Source organism: Misgurnus anguillicaudatus, chromosome 17 (assembly GCF_027580225.2).
Source record: "Misgurnus anguillicaudatus chromosome 17, ASM2758022v2, whole genome shotgun sequence".
Classification (NCBI taxonomy): domain Eukaryota; kingdom Metazoa; phylum Chordata; class Actinopteri; order Cypriniformes; family Cobitidae; genus Misgurnus; species Misgurnus anguillicaudatus.
The window spans coordinates 38,917,833-38,934,982 of record NC_073353.2 but is presented as its reverse complement, the minus strand read 5'-3'; the positions used below and the strand labels follow the sequence as shown (position 1 = coordinate 38,934,982).

The window sequence follows — 17,150 nt, the reverse complement described above, 5'->3', positions numbered from 1 at the left end:
TCAAGTTCAGATTCAGATTCACCCACCGATGGATCCCGCATGGCTTCGCACTTCAGAGCCATTTTACCGGCCGATTGTGTCAGGACAAGAAATCCAGATGACGCAGTCCCAAATAATCCAAAACCATCACAGACACACACAGAGACTGTGAGGAAAACTGAGCACAACAGGAAAAACTGCCCGATAATTCCTGGAAACTCAAACTCCACCTCAGAAAGAGAGAGAGAGAGAGTGAGCGAGAGACACTGTCTACTGTATGTCATCTCTCTCTCTCTCTCTCTCTCTCTCTCTCTCTTCTTCAGTGTGGTACAATGCTGCTGTTATCTGGGCTTTTCACCGGGGAATTAAACACACGGGACAAAGCCCAGCAAAACAGATGGGAAGTGTAGCAGTGAGAATAAATATTTACATCGGATCTCATCTGACATTCATACTAACTTCACTAACGCAGGACGAACAAGCGCTTTATTTTCACTGTAACTCTTTAAACAAACCCTGCCACGAATAGACTTAGAGGTTAAATTTAGATTTAAGAGGTTAATCCTGTATTTTTAGATTTGGCTTCATTGCACGTGCTATGGATTACATTTTGATAAATGGTGGTAAGCACACTGATGTTGACGGTAGTACTCCATCGTATTTGTTTTTTTTACTATGGAAGTCAATGGTTACAATTAGCCGTGTGCTTACCATTTATTAAAATATCTTCTTTTGTGGTTATCAAAAAAATTCAGGTTTAGAATTTTCATGTTTGGGTGAACTATCCCTTTAAATAGTTCAACTGTATTTACTGTAAAATGGTCATTTCTACACATCACTGTAGATTTACATCTTCTCTAAAATGACGTGGCACAGCCGTTTAGCAATGAACAGTGCATGACTGTCTGGCAACATCATTGTTCTTTAAATGTACAACAAAAGCATTACAGTGTACTTTTTTTATTTAAATCAGCATAATTCAGTGCAGTACAACTCACTACAATGCTCTGTAATTGAACATGTAATTTTTAACCGAGTGAATGTTTTGCATGTTTCAAATAAAAAGTGACATCATTCCATTGCCATGAAGTTTTGTGCCTGATGTATCTCTGATAAACAACACATCGATGACTCCACATAAAGTAATGTTGTGTGCTCTGCATTAAAAAATCCCTGCTGGCACACAATACTCCACAATAGATGACCTCAACCAACCCAAATCTTCTGATAATGTTGTGAAAGACGCCTGTGCTTTTCTCCATGCAGCCCATCCACAGCCTCCACACAAAACCATTCAGAGTGACGATAATCTCACGAAACTAATGAGAGATTAAACTAGATCTGATCTTTCTGATCTCTGAACAGACATCCTAGTGATTATTGGCAGATTCTCTCGCTCGTCCTGCCCTACATTTACACAGCGCTGCTCTCATTCCAGAAACACAGGCTGGGCATCTCTGGAGATGATCAACACAACAGAAGGTTTCTTTGGAGATAAATGAAAACAGGCGCTTTTTGCATTACAGATGTTGACCTCACCAGAAAGAGATTTCTAATATTTTACTCAGATGTATAAAAGCTGTGTTTCTGCTTTAGATGGATTTTTAGTTTACGGCAGCTGTTTGGACACTAACACCACACTTAAAACTTGAAACTGTCTGACAAAATGAAATAACAAAGTGAATCAGACAAGCAAGATTTCCTCTAAGCAAACGTGACACATGCAACTTTTATGTTTTGATGCATTTATAAGTTTATTTTGGAAGCATGCATTTGTATTTTAAACATTTTATTTACCGTATAATATGCATGTTGAAAACTGCACAGAATCCCTCATCTGAATGCATGCTTATATAAAGGTGTGCCGTGGAGTGATGTTGGAGATCAGGAATGCTATTTTACCAGTGACATCTAGTGGTAGTTATTAGAGAAACCGTAATGTCCTAATATCAACTTTACCCCAAACATCAGAGGCGCTGTGTTCACATGGCCACTAAAAAGTTTTCTTACCACCAGCTGGCAACAGCTACGGAAGATTGACTCATGGAACTGATGACAGATTGATCTTCTGGCTCTTTCTCACTTATTACTTTCACAGACCTCAGAAATGCTGAATCTGTAAAGTCACTCCCAGTTTAAATCACATCAAACAGCAAAACAGAATAGAGGAGCCTTGGGGCCGTCCCACTAAACTGTGCATCTGTACGCTTAAAGTTGCACAAAAAAGTCAAATACATGAAACAGGTGAGGCGATGCAGAATGGTTCTTCTTACCTGCAACATGTTGAATGCAGCAGCAGAAGCGAACAGTTACAGTATCAGATTGAGTTACAGTCGATCCTCAAGCGCTCAGCTTGTCAAAGAGCTCTGCTAGAGAAGTACAGCTGCTTTATTTCTCTCAGTTTTTCAGTTTCTGCCCCTCTTCTCGCTCTCTCAGCCAATGGGACGCAGCACATGATTCACTCTTTCTGTACTGTCAATAGAAAACTCGTACCAACTGCTGTGGGCTGCTGACCGGCAACTAAACCAATGAGAGATCAGGGGTGGGCCGTACAGATCTGTGTGTGTGTGTGACACTCAACACATCAAACACTCTTATTTGAATGTACAAATTAAAAGGATACTTTGTGCTAAAATAAAAAAATCATGTTTCTTCATGTCATTCCCATACGCTCTGTGAAGCACAAAAGGATTTCTTTTACAACAGCGGATCACAAAGACCACATCTGTCAAGTAAGTCCCCAAATAAACAAGCATGAAATGTTTTCAAGCCATATGAAAGCTCTGGCCGAGGATGTCCTTATTTACTCGTCATCTTATTCAGATTATACAATGACACACACAATAGCATAAACTGAGTTTATAATGGTGTTGAATGCTTGCATATGTTTGCTCTTGCACATGTTTGGGATGTAGGCCAGAGTCGTACATTATGCTGCACAACACATTATTACAGCTGAGAAAACGACTTTAACTTCATCTCATGGTTGTCAGTTCATGTCGAGAGTTTAATCTCTTATCAGGGTGAAAATAACAGATGTGGTGATCGAGTTCCTCTCATAATCACATTGACTGACTTAAACACAATGAATGAAAGCACATCTGTGGATCTTCTTGACTGTGAGAAGTGTGTTGAGAATTAAGTTGACAGATCATCTTGGGTTTCTCCATCTAACAACACATTCAACTGTATTACCTGACAATAATATTGAATAAAATCTATAAAGAGAAATATATTGTTATTATTTATTGTTAGACAAATATTTTTAACAATGTTTAACAAACAAATGATTACATCTGGCTCATCACCTCAGTTTCGGTCGTTTTCACCATAACTAAAATGTAGTTTAATAGTACTAGTTATAATAGGGGAGATGAAAGTACCATTTTTCAGAAAAACTTAATTTTAAAAGATAATGTTAGACAGAGATTTATTTTTTGCTGTGGTCAATAACACAAGTGTGGTCGATCAATACCAGGTGTAATTTTGTAAAAATGTAAAACGACTTCAGTATAATTTTTACTGTAAACATAAGTAGTGAATTGTTACGTTCAACCCCACATGCAGGGACGCAAGTAACACAACAAAACAAGATAGATTTTTTGTTTTTATTAAATATTCATGACTATGACCTCATTAGTGTAACTGCAAACATATTTTGTAAATATGTTAATTAAATTAAATCAAATTAGAATAATATACATTTTCAACATATACAACAGTATTAGCTGTGAGTAACAAGTGTCAGAGAATTGTTTCTAAACACATTATAAATGTATTGCTGAAACAAAGACTGTGAACTATTTAGTATTGATTTGTGGAGTTACACCGTTAAACAGTTTTTCCAAATTTCTGTTCAGGATTATTTGGGCGGAGCTAAAACGACGACTAGATGATGCATTAAAGCCACCCAGCATGGCCCCGCCCCTAACACAATGGCGAGCATTCAGGTTGCAGCGGTGTTAGAAAGTTAAGAAATGTTGTTTATTGGCAAACAACTTAAACAAATGTTTTTATTAGAAAGAGAATACTGTGGTATTTCGAGATCATTATGTTTGTATGTGTCCTGTCAAGAACAGAAAGATTGTTCGCTTGCTTTTTGAAATGCGTCTCTCCATGTATGCACTTTTGAGTGCACTTAAACACGCACGCACACACAGACAAAGGACGAATTTCAAACGGCGCTTTCGGAAGAACAGTCGCTCCGCATAAAGTGAAAATTAGGTTGTTTTTCAGTGTTTTATTAACCAAATGTACAGTATGAGAGACAGTAGCGCAACTCTCTCTCAAGTTTATACATCAAGAGTTCTGATCTTTGAAGGGATAATCACGTTTGATTGGAGTCGGACCAGCCACATTCAACTGCATGTGTGTCTGTGCCTAAAGAAAATTGATCACTTTAGCGCCTTTTTGCAGCGAAATTGTTTAAAATCACTTAAGTGTTAACATTTGCAAGCCTTTGAAACACGTGCAAATGATCGACTTTCACCCTATTTAAATTTGCGTATTAATCTGTGAATCACATGTTAGCCGAACCATGGGTCGGATCTGTACAGATCACGGATCAACTGCGATCCGTTACACCACTAATTAGTAAAAAACAAACATCTTGAGATACTTGGTAGATATTTCCCTCTTAGGATTGAGCATTAGAGACTTGGGCTTGCTTGAGTAAGCTACTCGATGGTGGCAAGCTTCTCATTTCTTTGAGTCAACAATGACCGGAAGTGAACTTCATCGAGTATTGCACAGAAATCTTGTCAAAGAACAAAAAATTATGGTATTAACCGGTTACCATTATTTTAAATAAACGGTTCTGTACCGGAACCTATATATTTTTGTGAAAGTTTCTGTTTTCGTTTCTGTTCTTTGCAAAACATCAAAAGTCTCTGCATGGTTTTAATTTCCTTGAACCAATTCATAGCCTTGCTTTACAGGTATTATTTATGCTCTATAACAGAAACATTACATACTAACTAAAGTTTGAAAAAGGGATCACACAAAAAAAGACTCGGTGGAAGTGACATTGTTTCAGAAAACTGTACAGTATATTCATTGTTGCACACTGTGAAATTCAGACTAAAGTCTTTTAATTAAATGATAAGACTTTGAGCATCAAAGTTTGATTTCACTCAATGATTTCAGTCTCTGCGTGATCTTACTCAGTCAATATTAAAGATATGAAAGTTTTATTTTTACAGAATCTTCTTTACATTATAAAGCACAAAAATAAAATGACTTTAGTTTATATTTAAAAAGTTTATTTTCTAAACTTTCACAGGGCCAAAAAAGCCCATTGCTTAAAAAACACCCCATTTAACACTGAACACGCTGTATTTTACCATTTGATATGCAATCGAATATCTCTGGATGTGGATGTTCTCCAGAGGATCTCTAAACAAATGTTAGTTCTGCTTTGTATAAAGACTGTTTTAGTGTAGTTCGTGTGTGACTGCGTCTTGGAAATACATTTGGTGGTGTAAAGTCAATGTCTGTGGTAAACCTGAAGAATGCAGGAATGTGAGTTTCCAGACGCGTTCGGCAGTAACAACTCAGTGTATCTTCATACTTTCCCAGGTTAGTTATTAGCGTTTATCAAATGAATCGCTTCAGCAGCCCTTTAGCTGGAATGCGATTGATACCCACAAGATGAAGTCTGATAATCTCTGTTACACACATGAGCCGAACTCAGGAGCGGGATCTCTGCCCACATTCTGCATTTTTCTCTATCAGGCATTATTCTGTCCCAAAAAAACAGTATAAAGGACAGAAAGAGTGAAACTAACTTGTGATGTGAACATCAAGCCAAAGATCTGCTGAGAGTGATGGGAGACAGAGAAACCAAACAGAAAGTCTGCAACTTTAAGTTTCTAGTTTATGCTACATCATAAACTTAGAGATATGAGCAACATTAATATAAACAATTTCTAGTTCTGCTAACTATTTTATTCTAGTTTCCTGTGCTCTTTAGACTCAGTAAACAACCTAGCAACCACTTAGCAACCACAGCAACAACACAAGTTTAGCACAGATGAGCACATTTTCAAATGTAATAATAAACAATGGTATCTGTTCATAAATAGATAAAACATGATATTAAACTTCTTACCAGTATAATGTCCAGCATTTATGATTTAAGATGTAATGCATTGGTCCTTCTAGCACCTTTCACTAAGAACCAGATGTAAAATCTGAGATTTTCCTTTTTTAGTGCTATTGGCAAATCGACCCTGTACGGAAGTGAGATCTTATCCAAATGATTTCAACAGTCAGCCCCGTCTCAAGATCGGGGTCTTTTGTTTTCTTTCAGTGTCTGGAATCATTAGCTCGGTCCTTGGATACATTCGAGGTAAACATTATCCTCGTCCAGTCAGGCTGGCACTCAAAGAAAGACATCCAGGAGAGGTTGACTGCGGTCATAGACGTTTACTAATTACAACAAAGGTATAGAAACAACATCGAGAGGATTTGACATCGCAGGGGTTGTATAGCCGAATAATGGTCTCTTATTTCCAGCACTCATTTGCATGGTAATCATGTGAGACGGTATTCACTTTAAAACAGGCCATGAAAAGATACCTCAGAGGATGCCATGGTGAGTTGTCAACTTCAATAGCAATGAGAAACGTGTTCCCAGAATGCATTCACAAAATCTCATGCCATGTACAGCAGAGTCTTACTAAATAATTTAAGATGTAACTGATGTTGTAAATCATCACGCATGAAAACATTCAGCATCTTTTGTAGAAGAAACAAAAATAATACAGCGCGAGAGACGTGAGGGTGCACAAGGACACGTTTGTTTAAAGGTGTACTGTCGCTTTAAATGCACTGCATGCTTAAGTCCTCTGTTGCCATAGAGCTCTGCTGGCATCTGTCACACATCTTGGCACTTGTGAAAAACTCGAGACTCTTGGAAAATTCCCTGGCTGATCTCTTGCCGCCTCTGGGGAAGACTGAAGTCAAAGCAACTGGTTTTTAATTGTGGTATTGACACAAGGCAACTGGACGTGTGACAGATGATTTTACCAACTCACAAGACTCAACAATGATCTGACACAGAGATGGATTATGGATTTCTGCCAGCATCTTTTCATCTTCAGGTTACATTCATGGTCCAAATCCAAAACCAGCGGTTCCAATCTGAAAATCTGGATTTTTCCAGCAGTTGGGGAACACAGTCCAACAACTGGAAATGAAGTCGAGTTTATTTACGGTACTGGGCTGATACAATAAAGGCTTTGAGAAAGAAAGGCAAATATTTTCCTGTATGAGATGATCATATTATCCCAAAAACTAAAAGTCGCAAAACAGCTACTTAGCAACAGCTTAGCAACTACATCCATGAACCTGATGAACCAAACCCAAGCAACTAGACAAAACTTAACCATTCAAGAAGCAAGAAATACAATCAACTTTAAATCTCACTTCAGACTGAATATAACTTTTGACTTTAATCTGACATTTAAACATTTAGCAAACTTTATTATAAAAAATCAACGTTATCTGCTTTCATGAATTTCCTGTCCTTCTTCATTATGAAAGTTATTGTAAAATCCACCATCACTTGCAAATGAAAGTGAATAAGGATGATATTGTTTTAAAGTCACTCAGATTCAGTGGTTGTCAACATCAGGTTCAGAATGTGTTATTGAACTCGATACGCTCTTTTGAATGACAGCATGTTAAACTCATTTACTGAATTTTACTGCCAAACGAAAGAGACAATCTTTCCAGAGTCTCAGATATTACAATGTCTGACATAAATGTGCTATCTTTTAACATAATCTTATATGGAAAAACAAATGTGTTTATAACTGAAAGAGTTTGATCATGTGTAATTAGATTACATGTTTATATCATACATGAGATGAGAAACGACAGAATGAAAGTGTGTTCACGTTGGCCTGGATCAACAAGAGATCTCACAACTTTAAATCAATGAATCTCTAAATTATCTGCTTTGTGATTGACTTTTATGAAATCTATATTCACTACAGACATATACAGTACAGTGGCAAGAAAACGTATGTGAACCTTTTGGAATTTCATGGTTTTCTGAATAAATTTGTCATAAAAAGTGATCTTTTATTTGAGTCAAGGGTATTGACAAACATAATGTTTCCAAATATAATTACTTTACACAAAAAATCTAGGGCCCTATTTTAACGATCTAAGCACATTATCTACAGCGCACGGTCTAAACGGGCATGTCCGATGCCACTTTTGCTAATTTAACGACGGGAAAAATGGTTTGCATACAGTCTAAAAGGGTTGTTCCTATTCTCGTAATGAGTAATAGGTGTGTTTTGGGCGTAACATGCAATAAACCAATGAGAGTCTCATCTCTCATCTCCTTTAAAAGCCAGTTGCGCTGGCGCTATGTCTAATCCCTATTTAGATGACGGACTTTGTAAACTGAAAAACTAAGTGGAGAAAGAAGACCACCAGTTTAAGAATAATGTTAAAAATGTGTCTTCATTTTTATTGAAATTTTTATGTTTTGGATTAAAACCTTTAAAATACATTTTCTTACAGTCATGGAAGTAAAAAAGCAGGCTTTGAATAGCTGTAAATGTATTGATATCCTACATAATCATTGTAATCTCATAAAATAATTTGCAAATATGCAAGAAAAGGTTTGTACTCTAAAACTACAAACAAGAGATAAAGAATTTACAAACGTGCGGAGAGCAGTTTCAGCACTCAGACAGCGCCATGGGATTTTTAAAAAGCATTACTTAAAATGTTTCTCATCTCACCATATCCACACGTACAGTGTCATCATATACAATAAATCCGTGAGGTAGCATTTAAAAAACATTTAAAAATAGATGCATTTGTTTAAAGCAAAGCACTTATTTACTTACCAGGCTACAGGTGAAGCAGCTCTTTACGCCTTCTAATGTCTCATATTCGGTCCTCATTTATGTCCAAGATACACAATAATAATCTTTTACATTTAATCCTTTAATTTTTCATATTTAAAATTGTTTTGTGCTGCTGCGCATTCGTGTATGTAACAAGCAAAGCTGCGTTGTCGTCCCGTTTATAGGCGCATAATTACTAACACGCTCTTTAAATAACAAAAAAACATACTGCGCCATTGACTTTAGACTTTGGAGCAGGTTTTAGTTGGTCAATGGTGTAGTCTATTTTAGTTTCCTCAAAATAGGAACGCGCCAACAATGCGACTGAACACATCTCATTTTTAGATCAGAATGCTCATGGGAGCAAATGCATTTGCTATTTAAACAACGTGGCGCTAAACGTGAAAATGATCATTGCGCCGGGTTGAAACTAGCAAAAGACACTTGGGTCGCGCTGGGTTTATGATAGAGTCCCTAATCTTTCATGTCTTTAATGACCTCAAAAAAGCTAATTGGAGTCAGGTTTTAGCACACCAAAGATTATACGTTTGGAGGTGTGGACTACAGCTACTTTGACTGAGAAAACCCCTTAAACTTTTGGAGTTTGCTCTGCACAAGAACACGATGCTTATGTGAGCTACGCCTCGCTAAAAAGAGCTTTCAGAGGAGCTACCATCAAGAATTGTTGCTTTAAATACAGCTGGAAAGGGTTAGAAAGTTATTTTAAAGACTAGTTATAAGTTATTCATTCTAAGGGTTCACTTACTTTTTTTCCACTACCATTTTGAATGTTGATGAGTGTGTTCAATAAAGACATGAAAGATCTGAATTTTTGTGTAATTATTTTTAGACACTATGGGGTGGTTTCCCAGGCAAGAATTAGCTTAAGGCAGGACTAGGCCTTAGTTTAATTAGAAAATAAAACTAGTTTTAACAAACATGCCTTACTAAAAACATAACGTGCATTTTGAAAGTACTGGCGACATATCATGAAAACCAGATTTTTTCATGTTTAAGTGCTATAATTGGGTCCCCAGTGCTTCTATCAATCTAGAAAATGTGAAAAAGATCAACCCAGTAACTTGGTTTTGGTAAACCATTCTCTGCAAGAATGTGAAAAAAGTCATTGAAATTTGGCCCCCCTTGTGATGTCAGAAGGAGATATTATTATAATAATACTGCCCCTTAATCTGCACTATCCAACCACAGCACTGCCATTTAGTGCAGAGATCAGCTCATTTGCATTTTAAAAGACACACCAACAAAATGTCAATTTTAACATTTTATAATAAATTATCTATATGGTATTTTGAGCTAAAACTTCACACATGTACTCTGAGGACACCAAAGATTTATTTTACATCTTAAAAAAGTCTTGTGAAATGTCCTTTTAAGATATATGTCAGTGCAAGTTGTTTTCAGGTTGGACATTTACATTACATTTATTTTAGTCTAGGACTAGTCTAATCCCAGTCAATACCCTTAACTTGGATAAGAGTCAGATCACATTTAATGACAAACACACTCAGAAAAGCAAGAATTCCAAAAGGTTCACATACTTTTTCTTGCCACTGTATATGACTTTTTCAGGTTTTTGAAATCCAAAATCCAATTTGTAGCATAAATCCCTGTTAATAAAAAATCTCTAAACAGACATTAACAAATATAATCAGTTTATCCCGTCAGATCTCTGTTGGGAAATGAAATGATCTCATCCGCTCATGCACACTGTCATTGTACTGACCACAACAAATACAATAAGTAGGTCATGAATGAAACAGGCCACAGAATGAGACACACAATCACACACAGACACACACACACACAGATTAGTGTTACTTACATTACTGTGATTTACTCTTATGCTGTGTGTCCACAAACCAACTGCCTTCAGAAGCCAAACAAAGATGATGTTCATACAGAAGCATATGAAGAACAAAACACAACTAGATAGAAAAGTTTGTTGACAAACTTTATGTTGGCTTGCCAAAGCGTAGCCTGTACGTTTAAAAAGGTTTGACAGATGTATAGTTTAGTAGGCTATCTGGCTGTTAGTATGTTTAAGTATGAAGCTAGCCTGATTTAGCATGAAGCTAGCATGATTAGCCTGAAGCTAGCATGAAGCTAACATGGTTAACATGAAGCTAGCATCAAGTTAGCATGATTAGCATGAAGATAGCGTGATGCTAACATGAAATAGCATGAAGCTAACATGATGCTAACATGAATAAGCATGAAGCTAACATGATGCTAACATGAATAAGCATGAAGCTAACATGATGCTAACATGAATTAGCATGAAGCTAACATGATGCTAACATGAATTAGCATGAAGCTAGCATGATGCTAACATGAATGAACATGAAGCTAGCATGATGCTAACATGAATTAGCATGAAGCTAGCATGATGCTAACATGAATTAGCATGAAGCTAGCATGATGCTAACATGAATTAGCATGAAGCTAGCATGATGCTAATATGAATTAGCATGAAGCTAGCATGATGCTAACATGAATTAGCATGAAGCTAGCATGATGCTAACATGAATTAGCATGAAGCTAGCATGATGCTAACATGAATTAGCATGAAGCTAGCATGATGCTAATATGAATTAGCATGAAGCTAGCATGATGCTAACATGAATTAGCATGAAGCTAGCATGATGCTAACATGAATTAGCATGAAGTTAGCATGAAGCTAGCATGATGCTAACATGAATTAGCATTAAGCTAGCATGATGCTAACATGAATTAGCATCATGCTAACATGAATTAGCATGAAGCTAGCATGATGCTAATATGAATTAGCATGAAGCTAGCATGATGCTAATATGAATTAGCATGAAGCTAACATGATGCTAACATGAATTAGCATGAAGCTAGCATGATGTTAATATGAATTAGCATGAAGGTAGCATGATGCTAACATGAATTAGCATGAAGCTAGCATGATGCTAACATGAATTAACATGAAGCTAACGTGATGCTAACATGAAGCTAACATGATGTTAACATGAATTAGCATGAAGCTAGCATGATGCTAACATGAATTAGCATGATGCTAACGTGAATTAGCATGAAGCTAGCATGATCCTAACATGAATTAGCATGAAGTTAGCATGTTGCTAACATTAATTAGCATGAAGCTAACATGATGCTAACATGAATTAGCATTAAGCTAGCATGATGCTAACATAAATTAGCATGAAGCTAGCATGATGCTAACATGAATTAGCATGAAGTTAGCATGATGCTAACATGAATTTGCATGAAGCTAACATGATGCTAACATGAATAAGCATGAAGTTAGCAAGATTTATTATGAAATTAGCATGAAGCTAGCATGAAACTAGCATGAAGCTAGTATGACTTAGCATGAAACTAGCATAAGGCTAACATGACCAAAAGACCCAACCCCCATGTCTCTATGATGTTCGGATCCAGAGATATAAGGCTTTGTTTATTATGTTGCTAGGGTGCTCATATTTGGTTGCTAGGGGCGTGGCTTAATACCTCAATAAGAATCCTTAGAGACTGATTGGATGCCTGAGTAAAATGAGCCCACCCCCATGTCTCTGTGACACTGTGCTGCAAAGATATCCATCTGGGCATTTTATAATGGCAGTCTATGGGAGATGTTGCTAGGGTACCCAAAAATGGTTGCTAGGGGCGTGGCTTAACAGCTATGAGACGATCCAGAGAGACTGATTGGATGCCTGAGTAAAATGAGCCCACCCCCATGTCTCTACGACACTCTAAAGTGAAGATATTCCATCTGGGACGCTTTTATTCCCTTATATGGGCACGTTCCTTGCCCCATTATAAGTCAATGGGGAAATTTGGGTGCCTCTTACACCCCAGGGGTGAGACTTACACCCCAATGTGATGTATGTTCTTACAGAGCCTGCCAGCCTCTTCAAATGTGGTAACCCACAAGTTTCTACAAATTTCTCGCTTGCAGCTATGACCCGTCAAAGTTTGTCGCAATGTTAAGTCAATGGAAAATTTGGGGTGTTTGAGCGCCCCGTTTAGGAATTCGGTAGGTCCCATCAGTTAGAAAAGATATAGCATAAATCTACGTACCAGTCTTAAAAGTTTTGTAAAGTTTTGTGGGTGTAGCTTGAAAGCTCTAGGAGGAGTTACTGTTAGAAAAAGTGTGGACCAGAAGAATAATAATAATAATAATAATAAGCTTAGATCGAAGAACAGTATGTTGGCTTTGTCAAGCCAACATAATAACCTTACTTGCGTGTACAGTAGAGTGTTGTGTTGTGTCATGTTGTGTTGTTCTGCCTCCCATCAGTTGTGCCCCTCCTAGTAATCCATATGCTCAGATAAGCATGAAACACTGGCAGCGGGGGGACATGTGTTATTTCATGCAGTGAACTCCCACTAATGGATTAAATGTGCTGTTCGAAAACAAAGAGTCCTGCTAATAATGATTCATCTGTGACGAGTCCAGAGTAGTTAACCGAGCAGAGACCTCCAGATAGATGAGTCTTTATCAGCTTCTGATCATAGAGAGTAAAACTTACAAAGCTGTCTTATAAGGGTGACAAGCTGTCTTGTTGGCTGATTTTTAAGAGTGAAGCAAAAGGCCATACAGTAAATCATTTGAATTGCACTGCTGCATGCAGCAACTCTGTGTCCCACAAATGATCCTACTCACACAAAGCACACAGTTACTTGAATTAATACTGATGTCAATAATAGATTACGGCTTTATCAGTGGCGGTTCTAGACAAATTTCACTAGGGGGGCCAAGGAGGGGCCAGTGTTTTACCAGAGGGGCACATAAAAAAACGACAAGAAATTATATTTAAAGATTATAGGTGCAGTTATAGGAATTAGTTTAAGACAGGACTAGGCCTTAGTTTAATTAGGAAATATAACTAGTTTTAACAAACATGCCTTACTAAATACATTACTTGTGTGCATTTTGAAGCAAAACAAAGAGCACTGGTGTATTTTAAAATATGGCATTGCAAGTTGTTTTCAGTTTGGACAGCTCTTACATTTATTTTAGTCTAGGACTAGTCTAATCCCTTTCCGGAAAACTGTCCCATAAACTTTATTTTACTTTACAATCATATAAATCTTTATTTAATACAAGAGTGAGTGCGGGTGCAAAGGGGGAGCTTGGCTCTTTTCTGGGGCCCCCCAGCCGGGGATCATGCGGGCCTACTCAATAGACTTTGTGAGGTGCAGGCTTTTGTGGGGACAAACATTTGTTTTAGTTTGCATGTGGACACGCATTGCTGGACAGTTGGGGACCGCAATCTGATCAGTATTTGGAATGGTATTTATTTTAAATTGTAAACATTTTTATATGACACATTTAATTATATTCCTCCAATTTTATGCACGTGTATGTAAGAGCATAATTACAGCGCTTTTTACAATGTGTAAACTTTAAAAAGTTAGCGAGATGTTGGTTTTGCCGGTTGTTGATGAGTAACAGCTGTGACTGATCACCGCGTTTAAGCAGCCACGTCACAGGAGAACAAGTGAACAGTGTCCCAATGTCAAGTGAGCTAGAGTCCTCACCAGTGCCCAAACCTGCATACACATTCTCAACATCGGAAAATTGGGAACGAATTGAGACACCCGCCGAGCAGCACCCGGAGGCGGCTACAGTGATAGGGTGCGCCGCTCTAATTTGCCCTTTTAGAACGTTATGCGTCGGATTACTTCCGCTTTTGGCGCTCGCGTGTAAAATCAAAATATATGTATACTTGGTCAGCACGGGGTGGCCACAGGGGTGGCCAGGGACTTGTCTACAGAGGCACGGGCCACCCTTGGCCTCCGTGTAGAACCGCCACTGGGCTTTATCCACATTTACATTTATGTACTCGGCAAATGCTTTTATCCAAAGCAACTTACAGTGCATTGCAGTGTTTCCGGGGATAACCCACAACATTTTTGCGCAACTAATGCAATCCTTTCCTGACAACGTGCGCTAAACTGCTGTCCAATCACAACACACTGGACCAGCTACACAATCACAACCAGTGTTGGGGAAAGTTACTTTTAAAAGTAATGCATTACAATATTAAATTACTCCCAAAAAAAAGTAACTAATTGCATTAGTTACTTTTCATGGAAAGTAATGCTTACGTTACTTTTAAGTTATTTTTGCGTTACTTTTTCTTACTTGGCTGAGGCTTGATCTCTTTCAGGTCTTGTAGGTGTTTTTTATAATCACAAAAATGTCAAGCTCTGGCCTGTCATCTCCGTTTATGACTCAAACTGTTCCCGCTCAGCCGCACAGAGTGTTTAATTCTAGTTTAATTCAGTACATTATATTTTTTTAATTGAATGAATTTAACTGAAAAGTAACTTGCATTACTTTTTTTAAAAAGTAACTCAAATATTAATGTGTACATTTATAAAGTAATGCGTTACTTTACTCGTTACTTCAGAAAAGTAATATTATTACATAATGCGCATTACTTGTAATGCGTTACCCCAACACTGATCACAACACACTGGACAGCTACACAACACACTAAACAAGCTACACAATCAGAACTCATTACGCATTTCTGAAGGAGGGATTTCATACAACATGGAAAACATCAGATCGTTATTATGACAGCGGTATAGAGAAAAGTAAATTGTGTGAAAAATACTGTGTCTTTTTACACGAAACATGAACACGTTATATTGCGCATCATACACACAATCAAACCTTCACAGGAACAGGAAAAAACGGACCTTTAATTAATATTTTTTTCTGTGCATGCACTATCAGTTGACTTGTGTTGTTCTGACAGCTTTATAATTAGCTGGCAATGTCATATGAATTAACAGCCGACTGTACAGCCTGGAGGGATTTGTGATTACTGACCGCAAACTCATTCTTATTTCTCACATCCAAACCATATACACAAAGTCAACACAGTCTCATCCTCAACAGACCCACAGCACATTCACTTTAATTAATGACATGAATCTTTCTAAAGCAAAATATTAAAATACTAATCAATGCAGTTATGGTGATTCATCTATGAAGAGGGTAAAACTTACGAGATCTTCAGATAGTCAAAAAATACAAAATGTTAGCGATTTCTGCATGTTACACAGTATTTTACTGTAATATGAACTGTGTTTTACCATAGAACAGTTATACAGTATTTTAATGTATTTTAATGTTGCATCATGGGAAATATCCTATTTAAACCAGTAAAATACAGTATTTTTAAATTTACTGTAAAATGGCAGCTGGTGCTAAATAGTTTTACATTTAAATATCTGAACACATACAGAACACTTTTGTGCAACGCGATCTCACGGAAATTTGTGTTATAGTCACGCAAATTTGGTTAATTTATTTGTGTCCATGGCACGAAATTCAGCTTTTTTCATGCGTTGAAAACACATTTCTATAAATAGTTTCTCATGTCTGTGACACGAATTTGTTTTTCGTGTCATTTTATGTATTGTTTTCTCTTTTTATCCATATTTTTAAATCATTGTCACTTGTGGTTTGGGTTAGATTTGGGGTTTGGGTTAGGATGTACTTTTATGTATTGGTTTCTACATGTTTTTCTTCCGCTTTTAAAAGTATTCTCGTCTGAAGTTGGGGTTTGGGTTAGGATGTCTAAAAATGTAACAGAAAGTGATTCTAACCCCCAACCCCAAACGAGAATGGTAAGAAAATAGAATGAGAAAACGATGCATAAAATGTCACGAGGCACGAAAAATACACAAAATACTTTGTGTGACTATAACACAACTTACCGTGAGACAGAGGTTTTGTGTCCTTACATAATTCAGCCTCAGGGGGCGCTCTAATGTTGATGGGCGAGCTCTACATATATAAAAATCTATTTTATATGTAGTATTATTGTATTTAAATATTGAAATGTACAAGTTGTGAAAATTCAGCAGAGAAAAAAATATTACCTAAACTATCAGAACAAATAAACATCATGACAGCTGGATTATTTAACATTGTGTTCTCTTTATGGAATGTAAGTTTTTTTTGTATCCCCATTCATTTACAATAATAGATGTTTTAGGCATTTTAAGTGGATAACCAGTTTTAGCACAAATACAATGGTCCTGTAGACAACCAAACAAGAACTTCTTTAGTAATCTGAGAGGAATAATAGACTTTTAATGAAGAGAAATAAATGAAACCCAAAATCTTCTCTACTAAAACATTTCTATCATCCTCAGCTTGGCTCTTACCTGCTTCTCCATACTGCTGTGTCCATCCATTTCTCATGAGATGTAAAGCAGGCAATACATGAGAGAGGTGATTGTTCAGGTAAACATGCAGTAGTCTGTCTCTCT

The 17,150-nt window shown here is 37.1% G+C and overlaps 1 protein-coding gene across 4 annotated transcripts in view; it reads right to left on the bottom strand.

The window, feature by feature from the left end:
- The window catches only part of mid1 (midline 1), a 36,203-nt gene extending 19,053 nt beyond the window's left edge, over nucleotides 1–17,150 (bottom strand). The window contains exon 1 of one of the 4 annotated variants that reach the window (XM_055215563.2): nucleotides 17,046–17,150. The gene's annotated coding sequence lies outside the window, so the exon portion shown is untranslated. Of the gene's footprint in view, nucleotides 1–26; nucleotides 280–2,252; nucleotides 2,471–10,692; nucleotides 10,713–17,045 lie in introns of those variants that run through there. The other 3 variants (XM_073854738.1, XM_055215562.2, XM_055215561.2) reach the window with 3 other exon arrangements.